Genomic DNA, 17,033 nt, shown 5'->3' on the forward strand with positions numbered 1-17,033 from the left:
TGGGCTGGATTATGTAACTGTTGGATGACCTGCCTTTCAAAGGATTCCATGCTGGGCGCTTGGAATTATGGGTCTCACATTCTAAAGAGGTGAAGGCTCCAGTGAGGGTGTGATTTTTCCAAAGTCTTATAGGAGAGAAAAGAGGACAGCGCCATCCAGGCTCCTCAGACGCCTTTGAGCAGCTTCCCTGTGAAGCATCTCCTCGTTGCTCTGAGAGAGAGGAGCACGGCTGGCTCCATTTGCCTCATCGTATTTATGCCTGGCCGAAATGACCTTATTTTTATTTGCTTGTCCTGTCTGTTCTCTCTGCTGGGATGTAAACCTCATGAAAGACGAAACTAGGTCTGATCTGTTTACTACGTTATCCCAACACCTGGCGCTCAGTAAATATTTGTTGAATGAATGAATGTCTGAATGAATGAGTGATTCGAATGACTTTCCCAGGACCTACACTCTCCTTTGAGAAATTCCCCCACTCCCATCTCAGGCTCATCCTTCCCAAACTCCATCTTCTGGAGTTGACCACTGTGTGTGGTTCCGGATTCTCTTTCTTAATTCCTCCAGTATCTTCCAGTCTTGCCATTTAAGCACGACCCACGTGTGTTCCTTGGGAGGAGTCCAGGGCGCGGAAACATATTCCCGAAGTCATCTGCATTCCTAAATATGGCCTTCTCAGCTCCCACAGCTAAGGGCAGCCTGGCTTAGTCAGGTTTTAGATATGCATATTATTATGTAAATGTACTTGAATTAAATATAATTTCTTTAAATATATTTTCCAGTGGAAATAGGTCTCCTTTCAGGAGGAACTTAGCCAGACAGTACCTGAAGAAAACCTTACCTCATTGTTTGCAGGGAGTGTGCATGAGACATGTACGAAAATGAGACATTTCAACAAGCTGTTTTTAGAATTAATGATGACAATAACAATAGCGAGAATCTATTGAATTCTTGCTAAGTGCTGAGCACTGAACAAAGCACATGAAGAATGTTTCCTCATTTAAGCTTGCCAGCAACCTGCGGGGTACTTACAATGATTATCCCCGGGTTCCAGATGAGTAAACTGAGGCGTGAGAGGATTAGGAACGTGCCCCGATGTCACCCAGTTTAAGGAAAATTTGAGATGTAAGGCAGTTCAGGCTGGCTTCAGAGTCATTGTTTAACCTCTTCGTTATCTTTGAATCATCTTCCCAGGCACCTCAGAGGAAATGTTGAAATAAATCTGGATGATTAAGAAAACAATGTACAATATCTAACTCCTCTTTTTGTGCATAATTCCAGCTGGTTCCAGTGCCTCTCTAAGGGATAGCTTGGAGAAGCCAGATATTTCTGGTTAACAAATGTGTGAAATAAATCAGAATAGATCCCAACTCCAGTACAACATGCAGGATTAGACCTGCTTGGTTTTCAAAATGGGAGTAATATTTACATGAAAAGACTGAGTGTGTCATTGTTCCCTGGAGAAGCAATTCCAGGGGAGATTCTGCTTTTTAATTTAAAGGGACATTTGACATTCCCCCCCCCACGATACAAAAGCACCCCATAGACTTTCCACATGACTAATCCAGTCTCCTGTGACCTCTCTTTAGCATGACGGGGACACAGGAACAGAGCCTGCAGCTTCTCCCGACCTCAAACATTTAGTTACATTAATCACAGCGTGTTTTTGGACTTGGAGCTTCCAGAATGAAAGGCACTTTCTTGGGGAGACATTGATCAAACAGTCTACAGGTATCTGTACATCGAGGGACATTAATCATCTCTGCATTATCTCACCCACCAGTAGAATATGTAAATGTGATTCCTGTCGATGATAAGGGGAAGTGAAATTATTCTTAGAGATTGGTCCATCTGGAGCTGTTGATACAATCTTACCTAAGACAATAGGTTGTAAAGATAAATTTTTTAGCATTACTAATCCAGGGTTGTCAACGCCAATGGAGGATGGAGAAATTTAAAACCAAGCTAAGGATGTACCGTTAAGGGAAGAGAGGAAAACTAAAGTTTTGCTTTAGTCCCTGCAATATTACTTGGCAACCTAGCAAGAAAGATGCTTTCTGCATAATTATAAGGAGGGCCTTTTTGCAAGAGTCTCACTAGGCAGTTGGAGGGTGTGTTCTGAAATGGTTCACATCTGGCCAAAGGTTTAACTCTTAGCACACACAAGACAAAGACCTCAAAACACAGCAGGAGAGTTCCATTATTTCTACAGACTGGGAGTCCGGGGATTCCATCTTCACTAGAGGAATCTTTCTAGACCCTCTGACCCATCAACCGCCCCTTATAAGAGGTGGCAAAAGTGTTCAGTGTAGGAGGAATAGGAGAAAATGGGTAGAGCTCTCAGCTGAAGGAGACCCAGGCTTCTAATTCCAGCCGTACTCCTCAATAACTTTGCAACTTTGGGCTAATCCCTTCCTATCTCTGGTTCGTTTCTTGAATGAATAAAGCAAAGTAGTTTGGGTCAGTATGTCTTCTCTGTGATAAAATGACAGCCCTTTCTAGATGCTCCATCTTCTCTGTCAAGGTTGAGAAAGGTAACAAGTTCAGTAGAGGGCCATGAGATGCTGGCCTCCAGAGAGAAGTCTCCGGCATTATCTACTGTGTGGCCAAAGTGCCCAGAAACTTTGGGCTGTTTGGTGCTGGTGATCTTATGAGATGCCCTGTTATGGAAGAGACCGCTGGAGAGAGGACCTACAACCTTGAACGAATATCATCTTTGTAAAATGTACATTACTCAGGAACCATTGAAAGCAGGAGGGTGTCTTGGGGACCTACGCCCTTTTTAAGCGTGAATTCTAAACGCGTCTTGCTGAAAGTTCCAAAATTCAAAATTACTGTGGGAAGATGACTGAAAATCAATATTGAGTGAGTTTTCGGGGTCTTGCCCACACTCTACCTGTCCTTCCCTCCTTTTTCATTAATAAATAAAAGAAGTAAGGAATTCTAAATTATTATTTTTAAGTTCCAGGCAGGAAAGAAGCTGAAGGGCTTCGATAGGCATGAAGATGATCTTTCTTAGCAGTTAATGATGGGATACATGAGGTGGGTTATTAAGGGATGCAAGGAGCTCTTCCTTTGGAGACCTTTAAGAAAAGGACTAAGTGATGACTGGCAGACTCCAAGAAGGAACACTGTAATTTCCTTCTCTGATGTCAGCTTCCAAAGGTCAGAGGTGTTTTCTTCCTCCATATCCTTAGCTTTCCTCAAGTAATCCATTTTGAACCTGACATCCACGAATTGGCCTGAATGTTGCTTGAACTTGATAGGGTAACGAGTTCCTCAACTTTGTTGTCTCCTGTGAAGGCTAAACGATGTCCTTCATGCTCTGTAGGCTGCCAAAGTCATATTTCAGAATATAGAAAGCCCCTTTCCCGTTCAGTTATGTCCCCTTCATTATCCCTCTTTTCAGAATTAGTAGTCTTAATTTTTTAAAGCTTGTCCTCATATGAAAGTTTTTCTATTACTTGCTAATGATCTTAATTCCTTGTTTGTTTTATGTTGATGGCGAGGTTATTGGATGTGAAGACTATGCTATTGTACAATGATAGGGTTATGCTTTTTGGACACACGTTAGACCAGATTCTCCAAACTTGTTCAGAAGACTTAGTCGTTTGAGCCTCTATAAGACATTACTTGAAGAATGGATTTTGTTTGGGAAACTCTAGATTAAAGAGGTAAATGGTTCAGAATGGAATGTATGTCTTTTCAGTGCTCTTATTTGTGTTGGTGAGCTCTGGGACTCTCAAAAAGAGGAATGACAGTACCAACATCTCCTACATTTATTTGACCACAGAATTCTCTTTTCTAAGCATACGTCCTGCAGTGAGTGTCCGTGGAGCCCACGTTGAGAAGGCTAAGTTGAAGGTTGCATGCCTGGGATGTGTTACAAGAGTTTATTCTATGCACCATTCAAGAGGGAGGCTAGATTACATTGGTCCTGGATATTACTTATGAGTTTAAGAATTCAGGATCACTTGTGAAATTTACTTATTAAAAAGATCCTTTGTAGAAAAGAGAAACTCTCATATTCTGCCAGTAGGATTAAAAATTGTTATAGCCTTTCTGGAAGTTGGTTTTACAATACTTGTCAAAAATGTCAAAAATGTTAATACTTAGTAAGTAGCAAGTCCTTTTCTAGGAATTTATCCTAAGTGAATAATTATTATATTGCGCTAAGACTTAGTTCTGATGATAGTTACTCCCATATTGTTTATAAGGTTGATATTCAAAGTATTTAATGACTGTCATGGCCAGGGCACCAACTAATCAGAACAGATGCCTCTTATAGAGCATTAGTGTGGCTAGACTCATGCCCAACAATTAAATATCAGCCCTGATTCTTTGTAGGAAAGGTGAAAATTAAAAAAAAAAAAAGTCATGCAATAAAGGGATAGGTATATAAATTGTGATATATCTATTTAATGGAATATTTCACAGCTATTAGAAGTAATATTATTGAAGATGATTTAATGGCAGAAATGTTCTTGAAATATTAAGTGGGAAAACCAGATTATAACTGTATATAGATAAGGATTCTCTTGAAAATGAAATAAATATGCATGGAGAAAAAATCAGAAAGATACACAGTCAAATACTGAAATCAGGTATCTTTGGGTGGTAGGATGTCAGGTAATTTTGTTTCCTTCATTTTATGAGTCTAGATTCTCCAGGTTGGGGTCAGCCAGCTATGGTTTGAAAGCCAGGTCTGGGCCACCATCTGTTTTTATAGGTAAAGTTTTATTGGAACATAGCCAGGTCTACTCATTGATGTATTGTCTATATTCATAATACAACAGCAGAATTGAGTAGGTGCAACAAATACTATAAGGTCCCCCAAACCTAGGATATTTTCTAGCTGTTTCTCTACAGAAAAAGTTTGCCAGCTCCTGGTCTAGATGATCTACTAGGAACACCTTTTACCTGCATAATAGAAAAGCTTACCACTCAAACAGAAAACAATAAATTATGGGGTTTAAATATCAAAGCTGTGCCGTTTTAAAGATAGAAATATTTTTTTAAAAAAACCCTTCAAACATTTAGTTATATTATTCCCAGTATTAGTACCTCTCAAAAAGTTTCAAGGGGGAAACGTAACAGAAATATAGCAAACTACTAGATGCCATCTGACATGGAAACCACAACATAGGATGTGTAGATCAAAGGGCTGGAGTTTTCAGACAAGAATAAGCTTTAACCAAGACATCAGTGAGATGCTTCTTTCTGCCTACCCAGTTTTTCCTTCTCCCTGTTCCCAATGTCTTCCCAGCAAATCCCAATAACACGTCACATTTAGAACATTGAATGGTCCGTCCTCTCTCCTGCTCCTTGAATTCCATCTGCTTGTCTTATGGTTTTTGTTGGTTTTTTTTTTTGTGGTACGCGGGCCTCTCACCACCGTGGCCTCTCCCGTGGTGGAGCACAGGCTCCGGATGCTCAGGCTCAGTGGCCATGGCTCACGGGCCCAGCCGCTCCGCGGCATGTGGGATCTTCCTGGACCGGGGCACGAACCCGTGTCCCCTGCGTCGGCAGGCGGATTCTCAACCACTGCGCCACCAGGGAAGCCCTGCTTGTCCTATGATCATTCCTCCCTTTCCCCCACTGCCACCCTGCAGGAAATAAGAGATTCTTCTCTGGAGAATATGAGTGGCCCCCAGGGAAAGACTACTAACAATTAAGGGTCTCTAAAAGCAAAATATGGCCTTTGTCCAATCATCAAAACTCATCGAGCTTCCCAGTCACTTTTTAGAGCATATCAAATATAAACAAACAGCCAAGGATCTTCAGATATTTAAGAAAAGTCTTCAATATGAAAAAGCAAAGACACCCACCCTCCTCCAAAAAAACGAAGACAGGAAATAAAGACAATATAGGAACCAGAAGCATTGAAACAAACAAACAACTATATTATCTCCAGAGTGATATTATATCTATGAAAATCAACATGTTCTTGGAAAGAGTTCTTAAAAACTAAAAATATGATAGTTAAAAATGAAAAAAATTTAATAGAAGAGATGGAAGATAAAGTTGAGACAATCTTTCAGAAGATTACATATTTTTAAAAAACTGAAAAGATAGCTATTAGGAGGAAAAGATTTTTAAGAAACTAGAGGCCAAACCCATGTGTCCTTTATCCCACTATCAGGAAGCTTAGGAACAATGCACACAGAAAAGAGACACAAAGAAAAAAATGCAAGAACACTGCCTAGAAATCTTCAGATTAAATGGCCTATTGGCTTTCCAGTGCAATGAATGAATAAAGACTGACACAAAGATTGAACTAAAGGTTCACTATGATGACATTTCAGATCATTAAAAGTAAAGAGAAGGTCTTAAAGACTTCCAGAAAGAAAAAAACATATCACACTGGGAGGACTGGGGATAAGAGTAGCAAGAGACTTCTCAACAGCAACAGTGGAAGTTAGAAGATGATGGAATATTGCCTTCAAACCCTGAGAAGATCCTTCTTATCCCAGAATTCAATACCCAGCAAGTTCTTTATCCAATTTTCTTTTTCAGAGATGAAACACACACACACATAAACACAAAAACTCCCATGTACCTACTGAAATATTATAAATAATAATTCTATTGCAGCATTTCCTAGTTGAGTAGGTTAAACTTTCTGAGCCTCAATTGCTTTATCTGTAAAATGGGCATAATAATAGGACTTGTCTCCTAAGGTTGTTCCTAGGATTAGATAAGATAACAGCTATAAACCACTTAAGACATCAATTCTGGCAGGTGGTGCTCATTAAATGTTCATGATTATTATGACTACTATGATTGGGGAGGAACATGTGGAAATGACAAATGCCCAGTCAGGCTTTTCAGTGTCGGGTAGTCCAGGCAGGATGGGAAAGTAGGATAGGAAAGAAATGACTGATCTAGCACCAACTAAGCACTCGCTCTGTCCCAGATCCTGTGCTTTCCCTGAGTTTCTCATGGCAGCATTGGTGTCCCCATTTTACAGATGAGGAAACTGAACCTCAGGAAGGCATCATTTTTGCAGACAGGAGCTGGCAGATGCAGGTTTGGAAGCTTGATTTTCTGCCTCCAGGGTTCTTGTTCCAGGCTCTGGGAGGTGGGGGTCATGGAGGCTTCCGTCCTGCCCCTTCTCACCCCTCTAGTGCCTACTTCTCCTCCACATAGGCCTCTGCAGCCAAGCAGGGGACCTCTCAGGCCAAGGCGAGGGCGGGAAGTTAGATCATCAGCCATCTTTAAGGGGGTAATTAGCTGACTATGAAAACAGCTTCGCTCACCGCAGCGATTCGCCCCACCAGGGGAGAGGGGAAGTCCATGTTTTTATTATAAATGGAATCATAGAAGGGTTTAAGGCTTAGCAGTGTTTGGTTTTGTTTTGTTTTCTAAAGGCCTGAGGTGGAACTTGGCATCTTCTACCCCAGCCTAGAAGAAAGGAAGTTTATTTTCTGGGTCAGATGAAAAGACTTTGGGTTTCTTGATTTGTATTTTCATGGAAAAGGAGCAACTTACTGCCTTTGCTGAATCTCCCAGACCCTCAGATCTTCTGCTGCTTTTCCAGATCAGTGATGGGAAGGCAGGTCAGGCAGTCTAAGGAGGGAGAGAGAGAGAGAGAGAGAGAGAGAGAGAGAGAGAGAGAGAGAGAGGGAGAGAGAGAGAGAGAGAGGAACCTCCAGGGTGATGGGGGATGGGCGGCTGCTCAGAAGCCAGAGGGCAGCCTGAGGGTCTTGAGATCAGGTGGGAACATGGTGGAGCCCAAGGGAAGTGCTTCAGAGGCCACTTATTGCTTGCATGACCTTGACCAAGTTACCTAACCTCTCTGGGACTAGTTTTCACATCTATACAGGGAGGGCAGTACTGCATCTTGTCCAGGGGACCAGTCTACCAGCATGATGTCATGGCTTAGGGCATGGGCTGCCTGGTTTTGAACTCTAGCCCCAGCCCTTACTCGCTATGTGAGCAAGTGACTTAAGCCCTTGCTTCCTCATCTGTAAAATGGGAATGATTTTATTAGGATTGTTGTGAGGGACAAATGGAAACAGTTCTTAAAGTAGTGCCTGGCACATAAGTACTCAAGAAACACCAGCAATTTTATATGATTATTAATAGCATTGTTAATGTGGTCTGTCTGGTTTCTGTTGGGGAGTGATGGAGAATAAAGTTGAGTTTAGGGTGTATGGAAAGATTTAAAAGTCCAGCTAAGAAATTTGGATTCAAGGAACCAACTTTTGAGTGAAAGTTCCCAAGAGGCCAATTTATTCAACCCACTCAAGTAACAGAAGGAAAACCAGGGGCTCAGGAAAAGGATGTAGCTCGTTCAAGGTCCTGCTGTGGCCGAACTGTACCCAGGAAGAAATCTTGGACGGTAAGTCAACAGACTATCAGTGAGAAGGCTTCCCTTCCAGAAATCTCCCAGATTACATCTCCATTGATGGTGTTGAGAATCCTTCCAAAGGATCTTAAAAGACACCTTTCATATTCATAGGCAAACACCTGAAGCCCACGTAGAACTATTCACACTTTAGTATGAATTAGTTTATTGGAAGATTTTCAGTGTGCTAGCTAGCTGAGAGCAGGGAACTGTTGGGTAGGTCAAGGGGCAGATAAATTGTGATTCAGGGTAGAGGTAGAACCGGGAGCCCTTCTAAGTCATCTCCAGTGCGCCTGGAGGTGGGGTTGCTGGGGAGCCAGATGGTAGACTGAAGACCCCACCGTTCCATTTCCCAGGGACATCAAATATATACCTCTCTAAGAGCCAAGGTTTTCATAATTTGGAACCTACTCAGCTTTGGGCAGAGATTCCTCATCCTTCCTGACCACTCAGAACCAAAAACTGCTCAAAAAGCTTGGCCAGTGGTATCTTAACCTCAGGGGCCCATTTACAAATAGACCCAGTGCATTGGGTTCAACCATTTCCCCCACCCACAGTATCTCTGGGTTACAGCAGTATTACATTCACTTTTTCAGATCTGCCTCCGACCGGAAAGGACCTTGGGCAATTTATAAGGATACGTTAAACCAAACAAGATGGTCTTCCCACCACTCTCTGCCTCCCCCGCCTCCCCTTTAAGGAGCAAAGGAAGGAGAGGAAACAAGGGTGGGGTAGAATGTTCAAGTAGAACTCAGGCTACAGAGTGCGGACCATCAATTCATTTAGCTTGTTTATCAGTGGGCTATATCTGACTCCATCCAGGGGTTGATTTTGGCCTTTCTGGAAGCTTAGATGGAATCTGCTTCTTTCACCCTCTAAACGCCATCATTGTTATTCCTAATAATAAAGAAACAGTGAGACAGAAGTCTATCTGTTCCCTCAATCAACTCAACAGTCATCACGGACCCTCCCCTGCTCCCACCCCTTGGAGGGGGTTGCCTCCAAACGGGCTCTTTCTTTGGACCAATAGTTTATCCATTTAGTGCATATTGATGAGATGCCTACTATGTGTCAGCACTCTTCTGGGCTTTGGGGGATGCAAACAGTCCCAGGTCTTCCCCTCATAGAGCTTGCCGTTGAGTGGGTGCTTGGCACGTTATCTATTAAAATTCAAAATGCTGAGAAGTTCTCCAGGACCCTGCCCTCTCTGAATGCAACAAAGACACTTCGGAGAGGGGAGTGGATCAGTCAGAGTCCAGCCAGGAAAACACGAACTCAAGTGTTTTCAACAGAGGGGCTGAATGCAGGGAACTGATTACAGCTAGAGGAAGAGTGGAGATGCCAAGCAGGGAACGCTGAGGTAACTTGGATAACTTGTGTTTCCCAAGCCCTGGGACCAGGGTCACCCAGTGGAAGCTGCAGCCATGCCAGGCTGTCTGGAGGGAGCCTGAGTCACAGAGAAGATGCAGTTTCTCCTGAAAGCCACTTGAGGCAGAGAGAGAACACTCTGGGTGAAATACCCTGGCTTTTCCCTTCCCCCACCCTCCGGACTCCCACCAGGACCTCCGTGCAGCGAACTGAAGCCGGTTTTTACAGGAGTCTGAGACCACAGACAGCCTGCAGAGTTAGTACTGCCCGCACCCCATTATGGAGCAGAGCAGAGGAAGGGCAAACAATAGATGTGTTTACAAAGCAGGCCTCTGGCCACGGAAGGAGCCCCCTGGCAACATTTTATATGAGAGCCCAGAATATAAACTCACCCTCATGGTCGGGGTAATAACAAAATTCAATGCCAGGTTCTCCTGGAATCATCATCATCATCTATCACCACTGCAGATAGAGAGCCTTCTATGGGTAGAATCCTTCCCCAACTTTCAATATGTATGTATATATGCTTTACCCAAAGAGATTCTATTTGGGGCCATTTTATAGATGACAAAACTGAGGCTGAGAGAAAGCAGCTCACTTGCCCAGGGTCATGTAGTGAGCAAGAGGTAGGACCAGAATCTGAACTGCAGTCCGTCTGACTCCATGTCCTATACCCTTGACCACGGAACCCTGACCCACCGAGGCTCCTGGGGCAGTGAGCTCTGGAGCTAAGCCCGTCTCAGGGCATGGGGAATCCTTGGGAAGAAAAGGCAGTTCTCTGAGGGCTCACGGCTCAGACCCAGCCCTGGAGGAAGAACCCTCCTCTGGACCCTTCCTTCCCCATCCACACACACCAAGTAAGATCTGAATGTCAGGGGCCGGCAAAAGGCCCGGAGGACAGGCCAACAAGTGGTTGGCAAGCCCACAGCCCTGTAGCCCAGAAGGTTGGAGCCAGTGACTCAAAGGGCAGTGCACTCTCATTTCAAGATGTGTAGTGTGTGTCCCAGGGCCAGAAAATGCTCACCATGCCCTCGTGCTCTGCCCAGTTGATATCAGATGGCGTTGGCGCTACCTGGGACTTTCCTGGCTGGTCCTGCTTGTGGGGTCTCTAGCTCTCGCTCTGAGGCTGCCTGGTGCCAACAGAATGCCTGGCACTGGTGGGCTGAGAACAGCCCCTCGCCCTGCTTTTGGTGCTCTAGGCGAACCCCCGTGTCTGTGTATCGTCCAAATTGGGAAGGGGCTGGGAAGAGCCAGCGAGCATCCAGCCATAGCAGGTCAGACACTTCTTTGAGGACGCGTCCCCCTGGCCCTGTATGGTAGTCCTCAGTCATTCCTGGGTATAAGCTGCGTCTTCTTGAGACTGTCAGATTGTCAAAAGGAGAAAAGTCAAATAAAGATGGGGAGTCAGCCAAATAAAGCGGGGCACCGGGGTGACTGGGTGAGTCTTCTTCGAGGGCCATGTCACTGAGTTTCTGATGTGGCTTTCACACTTTGTAATAGTCAGGACTCCATATGTTACAGTGTCGGTGGCCTGGGATTCTGGCTTTATCACTCCCTAATCTCAGTTTAATTGCTGTGGTCAATTTACCCTGCACATAATAACCCACAGCTTGGTATATTGTGTAATATGGTTGACACACACTTTGCTTTAAATGTCAGCACTGGCTGGACCTGGGGACTTGGCAGGCTCCCTGGGAGAGATGGCAGAGGAGTAGCGTCATCTGCTCGGTGTCTGGGATGCTGGTATGTTGGCTGCAACTCCTCTTGGCTTGAAGGCTCAGCCAGTGCCCAGCGCTGAGCTGTTGGATGGCAGTTGCCATCTCCAGACTGTATCTGAGGCCCACCCAGCCCTGATCTGCTTTCCTCTTGCTGTGTCCCACCTCGGGGTCTATGGAGAAGGGGTGTCTGTAAGGCAGCCATCCTCAGCTTGGAAAGCGCGTTGCCCCCAGGCACAAGTGGGAGTCCTGTAGCCCCAGTGCTTTGTGCAGGCTGGCCCTGGTCATGTGTCTGTGACCAAGACCCCAGGGGCGGCTGTTGGGTAAATATCACACTCTGGCTGAAGGATTGTAAGCAACATCAATGATGACAGCTGTGCCAAGACGGCTCTGCCCATCACTTTCCTGTGGTCGGACTCAACCAGCAAACTGGATACATTTTTGCTACCCACTCGACTTCCGTTCCTTCCGCTTCTAACGGACTAAATGATTAAATTGGTTGGACTAAAACTGATGGAACTTCCGCGTTCACCTCCAGTGGCCTCCCAGTTCACCCTCCACTGCAACTTTTTATGGAAGTTGCACTTTCATCCACAGAACAAAGGCACCCAGAAGTGTTGTTTGTCCTGGCTGTTCCTGCCTCATTGGCAGGACCCCTGAGCTAAGCTGGGCCAATCAGCTTCTCTCTCCTGGAGAAATTCAAGATGAAGAGACAGCACAGTGGTGTCTGAAGGTGTCTACAATGATAACTCATAGACCTGGGAGCCATGGGGCAGCCATACTCTGCCTCTGGACCAGATTGCAAAGGAAGTAGAGTGAAATGTACGGAGATACAGATGCTCCTCGGGACGTGTCTATAGCTCCAGTCCCAAAGGAGCAGTGTTTTCCCTCCTTTGGCTTCCCTGAGACTCCCTGAATCCTTATGATAAATGCCCCCTTTTGGCTGAAGCAACTTGGGTTGGGTTTGTCATTTGCAACCAAGAGCTCTGCCTAAAGAAATCCAGCGAGTTCTCGCCACAGAGCTGGCCACGTAGAAGGCTCACCTGTTATTAGTAAGATGTATTTAGGGTATGGTTTTGGGGGGAATGTAAACTTCTTGGGAAGGAGTCTGGTGAGGGTCACGGTGGCTTTAAGTACAGGAGATTTGTCCCTAGGGTTGGCATGTCCCCTGAGCTCCTCACCTTGGTTGGGTTTCTCCTTCCATCCTTGACATGGAGGGTGCAGCTGGAATCTGGGGTCTGTGCCTCAGACTCAGCCTGGGGCATGTGCCCCAGTCTTGGGTCTGGTCCCACTATCCAGGGGAGGCCAGCCCCTTCCAGGCTGTTTGGGAATGTCATGCTCACCCAGGAGTGCCTGACAGCCAATCTGGGAGCATCTTCTCCACGGGCATTTTCCTTTGGGGTTCAGCCCTGGGGACCACGTCTGGGATGCTGTCAGCCTGATCCCCTGCACCCCGAGACAGCCTATCTATCCTTCAGGTGGGCAGGCACAGTGTCTAGGCCCATGGTACTTCTAGGGGTGCACGAAAAGTTCTGAATATCAGTTTCATTTTAAAATCAGAGGGAAATTGAAACTAGTGGTAATAAATACATTAAAATGACTCCAGACTCAATTCAATTGGTCTTTATACCAACATCATTATAAAATATGTTTTAATTTTTTTTTTTTATGGAGGAAGAGGCTCACAAGGACTAGAGTGTCCAAAGCCACCAACAGCGTCATAATGTGGCCCTGTCCACAACACTATTCCTAAGCGTATGTGGAGGTTCCAGCTTCCTGAGACCCCCAGGTGGAGCCCACAACCAAAGTGAGTAGATGTACCCTGGATTGTTTAGGGGGCTCTACAGGGAGGTCAATGACCCCAAGTGTCTCTGCTACTCTGGTTCACATTTCCCAGTCTTGCCTGCCCTGTACAGCTGGGCTGGGCTGAGGGGATGGGCCACCTGCCCTGGGGTCATTACTTTTCCCACCTGGATTGAGCTCCAAGTTTAGCCAAGCAGAGGCCTGAGCCCAGGGCAGAGTCTCAGCGTTGTCCGAAGACTCTGCGTTCCTAACCTGGAGGGACAGTCACCCCAAAGGTATGAACGTTGGCCCTTGTAGACAGTCAGGAACTTGAACTCTGCCTTGGCCTCTTGCAGGCAGGAACCAGGCAGCATCCTGCTTCCTCTCCTTCCTAAAGACAACAGAACATCATGAGAGCTACCAAGTGCCAGGCTCATCCCACGCATTTTCTCATTGAGTTACTCCAGAAGCCCTACAAGGAGGCTACTATTATAAGACCTATTTTATAGACCTGGAAACTGAGGCTCAGAGAAACTAAGAAGTTTAGCCAAGTTCAGAAAGCTAGTAAAGTGGCAGGGTCAGGATTTGAATTCAGATCTGCCTGACCCCAGAGCTATATAATACTTCCCTTATAACCCTGCCCCCAACCAGAGGACTGGCCTCCTGGGTGGAGGGTCACGTTACCAAGGAAGCAGTGAGGTATCAAGAGGTGTTTCCAAGGTGAGGCACAAATATGGTGTCCTGGCCGTACACAGGAGACTTTGGGGTGGTACACGGAATGAACTTTTTCTGTGTATTCCATAGCTATGTGGGCATATAAGCAAATATATAGAGTTGATACATCAAAATCACGATTACCTGAATAATCCTCCTAGAGTAAGTTATATAAGTTTTTCGAAGTGAGTAGATTTAAAGAAAATTATTAAGTAAATCATGGTGCAGCTGACATGGAAAAAGCGAAAAACAAAATAAAACAAGCAATGCTAAATTCTAGTATATGGGAGAGAGACCTGTAGATGGTATAATGTAACTTCTGGGTTGAGTCACTGCATGAGCGTCCTTGAGAAAGATTCTTCAGTTCTCTGAGACTCAGTTTCCTCATCTCTAAAATGGGAGGGGCCCCAAAGAGTTGCTTAAAGATTCAAAGGAGGTGACACACAGTGGATGGGTTGCCAAGCTCTGTGCAGACACAGGGCCGTCGGGCAGGGAGCCACACGGTCTGGGGCTCCTTTGGATGTGAGCTCTCAGGCAGGGGGCAAGAAAGCCATTTTTGGACAGAAAAGGCAGGGGAGAGGTTGGGCTTGGAACTTGGGGTTCTCCATGCTTAATTCTATTTGGACTCATCCCAGATTGCTGGGCCTCCCAAGTAACATCCTATACATCTGTTTAATTGAACGTGAGTCTTAACTGCCAAAATTACCTGTAACATTAGCTTCTTCCATGGCTTTGCCCTCTCCTGGGGCTGGTGTCAGTTCTCCGGGGGTGATCGGGTCCGGGAGGGCTGGGCCCTAATGCAGCAGGCTGTTGGCGGGCCTGAGAGCTCAGCATAGGGCCCTGGAGTGGTGCAGAGGGACCAGGACTGGGAACCCAGCCTCTGGTCTTCCCAGGATGGTCCTGGACCCTCAACACAGCCAGGCTAGCTTCTCCCCTCAAGATGCCTTCCCTGATTGAAGATGGCAGAGAAGGCTCTCATTTTCCTGGAATCTCCTCAGATCCCAGAAGTCAGACCCATGTCCAGTGTTTCTATTATAACTCAACCACAGAACTCGTGATGCTCAACCAATGGGACCCCTGGGCATCACTGAAGGTTTATAGTAACCAGATGGAACAAGAGGCATGAAATGAACCCTGGGGAGGTAGTGGCTGCCACAGGCTCTCTGTCTTTGTCTCAGATGTCCTCATCTTCATTGAATAATGTGAGACAATAAAAATGGTCAAAAGAAAGGAAGAAAGAAAAGATAACTCAGACTCACAAGTTATCAGGGAAATGAAAATGAAAATTTAAATCACACCAGGGAAGTCTGCAAATAATTTTTAAGTTTAATAATTTCAGTATTGTGTAATGTGGGGAAATGGACATTTTTAAAATTCCAGTGAGAGTTTAACTTGGTTGAGGAAATTTGGTAGGATTTACTAAAATTAAAAATGTGGGGCTTCCCTGGTGGCTCAGTGGTTGAGAATCTGCCTGCCAATGCAAGGGACCCGGGTTTGAGCCCTGGTCTGGGAAGATCCCACATGCCGCGGAGCAACTAAGCCCATGCACACAACTACTGAGCCCGTGCTCTAGAGCCCGTGAGCCACGACTACTGAGCCCGCGTGCTGCAACTACTGAAGCCTGTGCTCCACAGCAAGAGAAACCACAGCAATGAGAAGCCCGTGCACCGCAACGAAGAGTAGCCCCTGCTCTCCACAACTAGAGAAAGTCCGTGTGCAGCAGTGAAGACCAAACACAGCCCCTCAAAATAAATAAAATGAATAAATTTATGTTTTAAAAAAATGTGTATGGCCATGCCCCTTGACCTAGCAATTCTACCTCTAGGTGTCCATCTACCCTAGGAAAGTACTAGCATGTGAACTAAGGACACTTTGCACAAAGATGTTCATGGCAGCATTGTTTAGTAGGCAATTAGAAACAACCTAAATGTCCATCCCGAGGCAATGGTTAAATGATGCTCTGTGGCAGCCATCACCTCCCCTGGATTTCCTTCATGTCCCTTGTCCCCTCTGGTCAGCATGAGTTCTCAGCGATGGGCAAAGGGTAGAACTCTATGTACAGATTTAGAAAATTCCCTAAGACCTTCTGTTGGTGAAAAAAACAAGATGCAGAAAGATCCAAACATATGAAATAAACTATGTGAAAGCAACATTTCACCAACAAACAAAACTATAGAACTGACCCAAAGCAATACCATGTATTTCCACAGATGCATGAAATCTATAGAAAAAGGTCTGGAAGGGAAACCACCAAAGGAATGATAGTAGTCACCTCTGGCCAGGGGCATGGGACTGGGGGAGGTGCTTAAGGAGATCCTGAGCTTTATATCCACTGATTGAAAATAAGTTTTACAAGTGAGTGTATTCATGTACTATTTATGTAATTAAAAGTAAATTTATTGATGGGATTGGGTGAAGGATATGTGGAGGTCTGTGATATTCTGTCAACTTTTGTATTTGCCCCAATTCTCCATCATAAAAATTTAAGAATTCCAAAAATAAATTTGACATTATAAAAGTGATTACCTTACAGAAATATTGCGCCTTCTAAGAGATCCATTTTATGTGCCTGGCTCTGCCTTCAAGATGGACCCGGCCAACTTTGGTCCCTCTCTATCATGGGCAGTGTTGACTGATGGTCTGACTCACTGAATGACTGAATGACTGAATGAATGGACTATTCCACTGAAAGGGAGCAGAATCTACCAAACTGGAGACCTGTCTCTTGATGACCCATTTCTGGTGTTCCCGGAAGCTCTAGAGGTGACCTATAAGGGCTCAGTAGGAAATGTGGTTCATACTCTTCCTCAGGACTGGAGAGCTGGGTATCCTGGGGCACTGGGTATTTCTGACAAAGAAGAAGCTTCACTACCCCTGCCCCACCCTAGTCAGCAATGTGAGATTCCTTTATCGTGGCCCAGCTGCTCCTTCACTGGGGCTAAGCCCTGGCTTATAGAAGAGGTTCCCTGGATGGTTTCTAGACTATTGAACAAGATGAGAAAACTCCCATGTGTCTGAAATCCACACTGGACCCTGCTGGGAATCACCTCACACATCCCCATCATTCTCCAGTTGGGCTCAGGGCAGTCACCCGTCATCCACAATGG

Source organism: Physeter macrocephalus, chromosome 17 (assembly GCF_002837175.3).
Source record: "Physeter macrocephalus isolate SW-GA chromosome 17, ASM283717v5, whole genome shotgun sequence".
Classification (NCBI taxonomy): Eukaryota; Metazoa; Chordata; class Mammalia; order Artiodactyla; family Physeteridae; genus Physeter; species Physeter macrocephalus.